The sequence below is a fragment of the Petromyzon marinus genome, unplaced genomic scaffold (assembly GCF_048934315.1).
Source record: "Petromyzon marinus isolate PM22_M1 ecotype Great Lakes invasive population unplaced genomic scaffold, UKy_Petmar_22M1.pri1.0 PM_Scaffold_284, whole genome shotgun sequence".
In the NCBI taxonomy this organism is placed as follows: domain Eukaryota; kingdom Metazoa; phylum Chordata; class Hyperoartia; order Petromyzontiformes; family Petromyzontidae; genus Petromyzon; species Petromyzon marinus.
Window position 1 is genome coordinate 64,808 of NW_027423262.1, and position 10,222 is coordinate 75,029.

The 10,222-nt window shown below is 50.0% G+C and overlaps 1 long non-coding RNA gene across 1 annotated transcript; it reads right to left on the reverse strand.

Annotated features, from left to right (window-relative positions):
* Positions 1-1,732: 1,732 nt before the first annotated feature.
* LOC142923101 (uncharacterized) lies at positions 1,733-9,093 on the reverse strand. The gene is made up of 3 exons (XR_012940528.1): positions 8,993-9,093; positions 5,781-6,766; positions 1,733-3,026 (listed from the first exon to the last, which is right to left on the reverse strand). It is a non-coding gene; the product is annotated as an uncharacterized LOC142923101 (long non-coding RNA).
* Between the last annotated feature and the right edge of the window lie 1,129 nt (positions 9,094-10,222).

The following is a 10,222-nucleotide window of genomic DNA, read 5'->3' on the forward strand; positions in this document are numbered from 1 at the left end:
GTGATTTGTGTTATTTGTGCACCACTGCCAACGCGGTATCGACAAATAATCCCAATGTAGGACCACAGAGCTTGGGGATATTGTTGGTCGCGCCGGTTTCTGGCTGGCTGCAACACCAATGCACAAAATACAGCACTAACATAGAATATGTATGTATGTTGAACTTCTATCGCACCGTACGTAGCCAACCGCGCTAATCGAAGGTGCTGGGGAAGGACAACAAACTAAGCACAAAAAGCGGTTCTAAGAAAATGAGTTGTCAAAGACATTTAAAAGTGCAGAGCTCCAATGGCTTCCAAATATCGGAAGGAAGAGCGGTCCAGATGGCCGCAGAAGCGCATCTAAAAGCGGCGCGATGCGGTGACCGCACCCCAGAGCCCCCCCCAACGCCCCTTGGACCCCCTCCGCGAAGACAGCACAGAGTGCCGCTGCTCCCTTGTGACCAGGTCGCGTCTGAAAAAGAGCTACATGGACCAGTGGGCCTTACTTGGTAAATAAAAATAGTTTAGTTCGGGCCACCTCCCGCAACACGACGCTTGTGAGCATGGGGACACCGCGTGCTCCCCTCCAGATCGCATCTCCAGCTCACATCAGCTTATACCTCGACCTTACACCTTGAGCTCACGCCTTAAGCTCGAACTTTCAGTTCACACCTCTGCCTCACCACCTTCTGTTGAGCTCCACCAAGCATGCTCGTCTCAGGTTATTTCATCACGAATACAGTAGCCGCATTGTACAAAGACTCCACCGCCACTCAGGGACATCACCATTCACGGACATCTCCGCCACTCACAGCAGGGGCAACGGACACCACTGGTGACATTTCACATATGTGATTGAGATGCTCAGCAGTGGTTTCAGGTGCATTTTGATGACTCCATGAGAACCGTTCTTGATCTGCTGAAGTAGGAGCAATAATCCTCGTGCCACTTTTTTAGTTCGTCCCAGAGCACCCTACACCGACTGGGTCGTGGCAGTGACAGCAGCAGCAGCAGTGACATCGTGGCGCGTCACTGACACGGCTAAACACACATGAGCGGAGACGCAGTGGCGGCGGCAGGCAAAGCACATCCCTCACATGAACACTAAATCAAGCTACACTCTAGCCCACAGATGTGTCAGTCAAAGACAAAGATCCTCCGTAAAGACTTAAGACTGTTGTGGCAAGCGCTGTTAGCGAGCGCCTTATGAAGGCTGACATGGCATGTGAGGTAGCCTAAGCTAAATGAGCACCAGGCACTAATTTGAGACTGAGTCGACCTAGGGGAGGCCTAGTAACGATTTAGATAATCATCACTGGTGTTGGCCATGAGTGGAAATTGAACTCGGGTCGCCGGGTTCGTAGCGCAGCACGCTAACCTTTACACTTCTGCTCACCACAGATCTGTCAGTCACAAGCATACACATTGGAAGCAATCAACATCGGGCATATAAATGGTTCTGTTTAGACAACTTCACCAGTCCATCCAACTGCTGGTGGTAAAGGTAGGTTCACACCTTCTGTTAGCCGAAAATATCACTCGTGTCCTTGAGCATGTGATTGAGTCACCAAGGTGAATGTAGGCAAGGCGAGGCAATCATCTAGAAATGACTGACAAAGGATCTACATTAACCAGCTTTTCGAACAATATTATGACTTCACTTAATACAAAACAATATTCTTAGTAACTATTATTCTTAAAAAATAACAATAACTTATTTTAATGGATGACGCGTAAACAAAGGAGGGAACATGGAAAGGGTGCAGCGATGTTGGAATGTTATTTATTTTGTATTATTTCTTATTTGGGGTGGTGGTGGTGTTGGTAGAGGTAAAGGTGTTTATAGAGTTGGCAATTGTAGGATAGGTAGCGTTGATAGGGCTGTTGTTGGAAAGAGTGATGGTGTCGGTTGGGGTGGTCGTGTTGGTAGGAGTCATTGTGTTGGTAGGATTGGTGTTGGTAGGGTTGGTGTTGGTAGGGGGAGTGGTGTTGGTAGGAATAATGGTGTTGGTATGGTTGGTGTTGGTAGGGTTGGCGTTGGTAGGGTTGGTTTTGGTAGGAGTGGTGGTGTTCGTCGGAGTAGTTGCGTTTGGTAAGGGTAGCGGTGTTGGGAGGTGTGGTGGTGTTGGTAGGTGTGCGGATTCTAAAGGTGGTGGAGTTGGTAGGAGTGGTGGAGCAGGCATTGATCCGGGCCATGAAGAGTGGTCTCTTTGCCCTCATGATCACGAGGCGGGACTCACGCTCAGCTGGGGTGATGATGTGGGAAGGAGTGGTGGTGAGGGTAGAGGAAGTGATGGTGGTCAGGGTTGGGTTAGTAGAGGAGGTAGTGTTAGTAGGTGTGTGGTTGGTAGAGGTGGTGGAGTTGGTAGGAGTGGTGGAGCAGGCATTCATCCAGCCATGAAGAGTGATCTCTTTTCCCTCATGATCATGAGGCTGGACACATGCTCAGCTGGGGTGATGTGGGTAGGGGTGGTAGTGAGGGTAGAGGAGGTAATGTTGGTAAACGTGGGATTGGTCAAAGTGGCGGAGTTGGTAGGAGCGGTGGAGTTGGTGATTGAGCTGGTAGGGGTAATTGAGCTTATTTTAGTGCGGCAGGCATTGATGCGGGCCATTATCATGAGGTGACACCACTCACACTCAGCTGGGATGATGGTGTTGGTCCGGGTGGTAGTGAAGGTGGAGAAAATGCTGTTGGTAGGGTTTGTAGGGGTGGAAGGGGTGGTGGTGTTAGTCAGGATAGTATTGGTAGAGGTGTTGGTATTTAAAAGTGTGATGGTGTTAGTTTTTCGGGGTGGGGTTTGTCATGGTGGTGTTGGTAGGAATGGTGGTGTTGGTAGGAGTGGTGGTGTTGGTAGGAGTGGTGCTGTTGGTGGGTGCGCTGGTAAGTGTTGGTGAGCTATTCATCATGGAGCAGCCATCCAGTTGAGTCTTTAGGGATCTATGGGTCCTCTTGATTTTCATGGGGTGGCACTTGCTCCGAGCCAATTTACACATGGATCCTCTCATGTAGCGGCTTCGGTAAACTCGTCTGCGCTGCGATGACTTCTGTTTAAAACCGGAAACAAAATCATTATGAGAGGCAAGAGATTGCAGTCTCCTTCTTCCCCTGTTGGTCACTCCACTCAAATATGTTTTTTTCACTTGCCATCTGCCACACCACCACCATTGATTGAGCACGAGTGTTGTACCTGCCTTTCAGTGGCAAATATCGGACAACTATTTGTAATCCACCAACATGAACAATGTGTGCTTGTAATAAATGTGTGCGACTTTGTCGAGGATGTGAGTGTGATTTTTTATTGTTTGTTGTTGTAACGTTCTAACCTGCCTCTCCTGTACATCTGTGAAAAATAGCTTAATAGCTCATCGGATTCTTCCAGTATAAATATTCTGATTCTGATTTGTGTCATCTATGCATGTGAGATTATGACATTTGCCTGAGTGATCTATATCCATGATGCCTCTCTGGGTGTGGTGTCTCTGTTGTGGTGTCCTGCTGATGTTCTATGTTACAGTGACGCCAGCATACTCTCTCTCTTATTAGTGGATTCTTCAGCCAGACTCTTAGGCTGGTAATGGTGATCCCCGCGCTCTCCACGTCGTAAGTGATGGCCACCGGCCCACTGTGCAGCATCTTTATCAAGGTCGTCCACCTTGAGGGAGACGGGTATTCTCCATCTTGGGGAACCGTCATCTGTGGTGCCGCCGCAGCGGAGCCGCTCCAGCGGAGCCGTGCCCACCGCCGCGACGCCGTCACCGATGCCTCGGATTTCCCGCCACTCTCCCGGGGCTGGTGCCTTCTCAGACGTCCGCGTTTTGCCCACTGCACAGTCGTGAGGCCGCCGCAGCAGAGCCGCTCTGCCGAGGCCGTGCCCACCGCCGTGAAGCCGCCACCGGGGGATGCCGACGCCAACGCGGTGCACCCTCGCCACCCCCCCTCCCCCCGCACGAACGCACACACGCCCCACGTAGAGCCAGGAGGGGAGGTCACCCGGCCGATAGGTTTTTTTTTCCAGAAGTCCCTAATGGGATCGATCTTCATGGTTTCCTGCGGCCGGGAAATTGGGCGATCTTCCCCCTGTAGCTGACATGCACTGCGGCGCCGGGACCTAATATTAAAGTTGCATGGTCACGGCAAGGGCCATCGAGCCACCGCGAGTGGAACCACACACACACAAGCACGGGTCAGTGGACTGGTAGCGGGAGAACAGAGAGCGGATGTCGGAGAGATCACTGCGGCGACATCACCCGAGTTGGGATCCGGGTATCGAAGGGTGGGAAAATCCGAGCCCCTGATTGGACGGGAGGCCAAGGGAGCAAAACGGCGAAATTCCTTTGTTGTAGGTGGGATAAAGGGAGGGGGATTCAGGTAGCAAGGCAGTTCTTCAAGATCATCGCGGTCCACGCAGGAGGGGAGTTAGCCGTTCGAGACGTCCGCGTGATGCACTTCAGCGCAGCCAGGCTCAACCCTCTACTGATCGCTTTTCTACAGCTTCCAGCGCAGCAGAGTGGAAGTACACGTGAGTAAGAGAGAGAGGTAAGTTTGGGCTATTTGATCGAGGGTAGAAAGCAGAGCGATAGGCAGAGGAAATACAGTCTAGGATCTCAAGGGGAATAGGCTGACATCCACTGACCCACACAATTACGCGTAGCTTAACGGGTTGCTTGCGGTAAATAAAATAACTGGTAGGGGAATAAACTGTTTCTTGTGCTCCTTTGGAGGGTGAAGAGGAGGGTGGAGAGTGTTTTGTGTTCGCACGCACACGCGGCTGTTTGCGGCGAATAAAGGAGTAGAGCGTGCTTGGTGTCCGTACCTGTACGATCGTTTACAGTATTGTTCAGCACGCGCGTGCCTACACGACTATTTTTGGTGGTGCCCAGCGCTCGCGTACCTGCGCAATCGCCTACAGTAGCGGTTTGCGCTCACGTGCATGCGCGGTTTACAACGAGGTTGAGCTTTCATTTGTGACCAGGTTCCATCTGAAAAATAAGTTAGTACCTCAGTGGGCTTTGACTGGTATGATGGGGGTGTTCTTGATTTGAAGCTTTCGTGACTGCAGGAATCCATACTCTTTGGTTCTTTCGGCAAAGTCACGTAGGTATAAAATCAAATAAATCAGTCTGCCTCAGCAGCAGACCATGCTTTCCCCACCCGATGATGGACGCTTGTGTTGCACCCGAAACATCGTGATTTACTTTATTTTATACCTACGTGACTTTACCGAAAGAACCAAAGAGTATGATGGGGCTGGTTTAGTTTTATTTGTTTGTGTTTGGGTGATTTGTTAACCTTTCTTGTACTTTGCACTATTACATGTTTTTGTAGTATTTGTTGTTGTAACGTTCTTACCAGCCCCTACCGGACATCTGTGAAAAAGAGCTTTATAGCTCATCGGATTCCTCAACCATTAAAAAATATTATTGTTCTGACTCTACTGGCTAGGGGACATTGTTCTGTCCGCACCAGCGCAACTCACCAACGCCGCACAAGGAGTCCAGCACATGTCCCAAATGCCACGCTGCCAGTAACAAAAAACACCCTTAAAGTTGCAGTGGATAATTTTTAAGTATACTTAATTGAGCAAGGTGTTTGCTTGTTCCAAATGACATATGCAACTTTGTCTAGGATGTGTGCGTGGATGTGATATATACTTGTGTGTGTGGTGTATGCGAGTGAGATTCTTATATCTGCGCGAGTGATCTGTACGCGTGATGCATCTCTGCGTGTGGTGTCTCTGCATGTGGTGTATGTCACGGTGCCACACTGATGGCCTGTGTGAGCGTGAAGTCGGCACTCACCACTGCATTCTTCAGCCGCCACTCCGAGGCTGAGGAGGGTGATCCCCGCGCTCGCCACCTCGTAGACGATGGCCACCGGCCCGCTGTGCAGCATCTCCATGAAGGTCGTCCACCCTGAAGGAGCTGGGTCGTCGTCTTCTCCTCCTCCTTGGGGAACCTCCATGCCATGGCTGGGAGAGGAAGCGACTCGAGGCACCCTCTCGGCTTCGTGACCTGTGAGGCGGTTGCTGATGTGGACGGCCACGGTCGCTTTGGTGAGAGGTAGAGGCTGTCCGGCCTGTGGCGGTTGGACCTCCCAGGCTCCCCTCGGCTTAACCAGCTAGTTAGGGGAGAAATTCTTCTCCTCCGTGGGCACAGACGCGAGGAACGCGGAGCTCGCCACGAGCAGCGTCACGAGGGTGCGTGAAGTACTGCGCAGCCCGTGAGCCTCCATGGTGACTGCTACGAGAGAGGCTCCAGGAGGCTTCGTGCAGAGAGGCGCTCCTCAGCAGGCAGCTTGCAGCGTGGCTCTAGCGGCAGACTGGGTGGAAGCGGGTGTGACGTCACGGCCCGAGGGCGGATGTGTGTTGTGTCTCATCTGTGTGTGTCTGTATGTCTGTGTGTGTGTCTGAGTGTTTGTGTGTATGTCTGTGTATCTGTGTGTGTATCTGTGTGTTTGTGTGTGTCTGTGTGTGTGTGCGGTAGTGTAGTGATTAGCGCGCTGTGCTATGAACCTAGCGACCCGGGGTTCGATTCCTGCTCACGGCCACCAACACTGGTGTCGTGTGCCGTGCCGGTCTTCGTAGGTGCTGCTCGTTATGGCTACAAAGGGAGGCCCAGGAGTGGTTGAGGTAATCGTCAGCAGTGTTGGTGGCCGTGAGCGGGAGTCGAACTTGGAGGGCAGCGTGGCATTCACTGCAACAACACCGCCCGCGCTCCGACTGGTACACGGTCCGAACAGTGCAGAGTGCACATAATTCGCGGCGTCTCTCGCACGGTCCGGGTCTCTGTGTGGAGAGCGGGAGACGAAGGCGAGGATCACACAGGGTAGAGGGTGCACGTCGGCACTGCTTCCCACGTCACAACACGAGTCACGTCACATCACAGACTCATCCTCACCGTGAACCAACATCATCAACACAAACCCACATCTTCTTAGTTCTTTCGGTAAAGTCACGTTGAAGGGAAACAATGAAATAATAAAATATATATAAAACAATAAAAATTTTCACGACGTTTCGACCATAACACAAACGGTCGTCATCAGGTGTGTCGGTTTGCATGAATTTATTTATTTTCAAACGGTGTATTTATTTATTTATAAAAAAAAACGTTAGCGCCACGTGCAGCGATTTGGCAGTTTATTTAGAAGAACTAGTCCATCTATGTTCTGAAAAGAGGAGGGGGGAGACGACAAATTTTAATGTATGCTGTCTGAAAGCCACTTTAAGCGTGAACAATCAATTAAGACCTGAAATGGTTTATCAAATCTTTCCAATGCTAAGCCAGAATCCATCTTCTCGGGTGAAATTGTCCCTGTGCTTGTATATGTGGATAGCCCTTCACTTGGAATGGAACTTTCTACAAACAAACTGAGGGCACCCCAATGGGCTCCCCCCTATCTCCGGTTATAGCTAACATTTTCATGGAGAAATTTGAGACTGACGCCATCCAGACTGCCACTGCGCCCAACCTTATGGAAGAGGTACGCGGATGACACTTTTGTCATCTGACCACATGGCCGGCCTGCTCTAGACCAATTCTTCGACCACATCAATTCCATACACCCAGCCATCAGATTTACCATGGAAGTCGAAAAAGATGGCAAGCTACCTTTTTTGGATGTCCTAATTAAAAAGAGACCTGATGGTTCAATGAGCCACTCTGTCTACAGGAAAGCTACCCATACGGATGCTTATCTGAAACCGGATTCCCATCACCATCCATCACAGAAGAATTCTCTCATCAAGACTCTGTATCATAGAGCCCAATGCATATCCGACCAGGAACACATAGGCAGTGAACTCAAGCACGTACACCAAGCTCTTAAGGCTAATGGTTACTCCGACTATACAATCCGCAAAGCTATCACTCAAACCATGAAGAAGTACCCTCTTGAGGAGCCTTTCAAAACCATCACTTTACCCTACATTGCGGGGATCACAAAAAAGATCTCCAAAATCTTGAATAAACACAAGATCCAGGTCCGTTTCAACACATTACATAAAATCCGTGATCTGGTTCCGTCTGTAAAAGATGTGATTCCGGGCATACAATACCCTGGTATCTACAAACTAAGTTGCCTCTGTGGTAGTAGTTACATTGGAGAAACCAAACGCCATGTCTCGGACCGCATTCGTGAACACAAAGGAGACCTTAAACACGGTAGGACCAACACCTCGGCCGTGGCAGATTATTGTTATAATTCAGTAGGCTCACATGACATTGACTTTTCCAAGACAGAGGTTCTTTGTAAGCCATCTGGCTACCATGAGAAATTCGTTCATGAGGCTATCCACATATACAAGCACAGAGACAATTTCAACCGAGAATATGGATTCTGGCTTAGCAATCATTGGAAAGATTTGATAAACCATTTCAGGTTTTAATTGATTGTTCACGCTTACAGTGGCTTTCAGACGGCATACAATGATTGTTTCGTCTCCCCCCTCCTCTTTTCAGAACATAGATGGACTCGTACTTTTAAATAAACTGCTAAATCGCTGCGCGTGGTGCTAACGTTTTTTATAAATAAATAAATACACCGTTTAAAAATAAATACATTTATGCAAACAGACACACCTGATGACGACCGTTTGTGTTATGGTCGAAACGTCGTGAGAATTTTATTGTTTTATATATATTTTATTATTTTATTGTTTCCCTTCAACGTGACTTTACCGAAAGAACTAAGAATATGAATTACTGCAGTCACGAAAGCTTTAAATCACAAACCCACATCATTAACACGGACCCACATCATTAATAAGAAACTCACATCAACGCGAGGTTACATCTTTACCACTCACCCACAACACTGGACATCTGTGAGAAAGAGCTGTATAGCTCATCTGACTCCAGTATAAATATTCTGATTCTGACATGAACTCACATCGTCACGACTCACTCACAACATACCACCACCACTATCAGTAACACCACTAACGCCACCACTCCTCCTGCCAGTACACTACACAGACACACACGTCCTCACCACTCACATCACCACTCACCTACAGTTCCTCACTTCCTCCAGAGAGTCGCTGCTTCTGTCGTCTCGGTGCTTCTCTACCGCCACATGTGAGAAAAAAGATCGGCAGAAACAAGTGGGGGCGGTGCTCGGTGATCACGCCCTCAGTGACGCAATATCCTGTGAGCCCCTCCCCCCCAGCACCTTCCCCCCCCTCTACGCCCCCTCCCCCACTCACACCGCCAAAGACAAAGCTCCCGCGTATTTAGCACTACTAACAACAACCCCACCACTAACAACGCCACCACCAATAACAACCCCACCACCAATAACAACCCCACCACCAATAACAACCCCACTACCACTAACAACCCCACCACCACGAACACCACCACCACTACTACCACACCACCACTAATACACAGTTCTGATCCACACCTCAGCTGCTCCCCACACGCGATGCTTCTGCTGCTCTCTACTTCCGCTTCCGCCGGTGAACGTGGCGCCAACTTCTGAAGCGGTTCGCTGCCTGGGCCTCCTCTGGGTCGACTCAGCCTGAAGGTGAGAACCTCGCATGATGTGGACACCTCAGCAGTGGTGGAGGAGAGACAAAGGCGGCCCACAGCCGTAGGCTTCTAAACAGCTGCTGGGCTCACGGCATCGGTTCAAGCAGAGCCCGGCTCTGCTGCTGAGGCACTGAAGGTGGAAAGCGGTCCAGAGTGGCGCTCGAGTTGAGCCATTGCTGCTGATGAGAGGCTGATGGGATCAGTCAAATATACTTTTTTATCTTTGCAAGGAAGGGTTTATTGTGAAGGAGGCGAATCGCGTGCTGGCGGAGGAGGCCTCCACTAGACGCCGCTAATTAGGGTATTTGGTCTACTCTTCCACGCTGATCTCCACGTTTTGGAGCAAGGTGGGCGTACCCACACTTTACCCCACCACATGCGGGTCGTTAGCTCACTGGACTTGCACTGCAGAGGTGCAGGTTCGATTCCATCGCCCACACACCCACCCACTCACTTGCCCACTCACCAACTCACCCACTAACCCATCTATTCACCCACCCACAGGGACATGTGGAGACACGGAGACACATGGACACACGGATACATAGAGCCTTGATAAAGTGGTTGTGTAGGTGGTGTTAGAGTATCAGCATCAATGTGGTTGTTGTGGTTATGTTGCTTGTTATGGTTGTGGTGGTTGAGGTGATGTTGGTTGTGGTGGTTTTGAATGTGGTGGCAGTGGTTATAGTTGTGGTTGTATCGCTGGT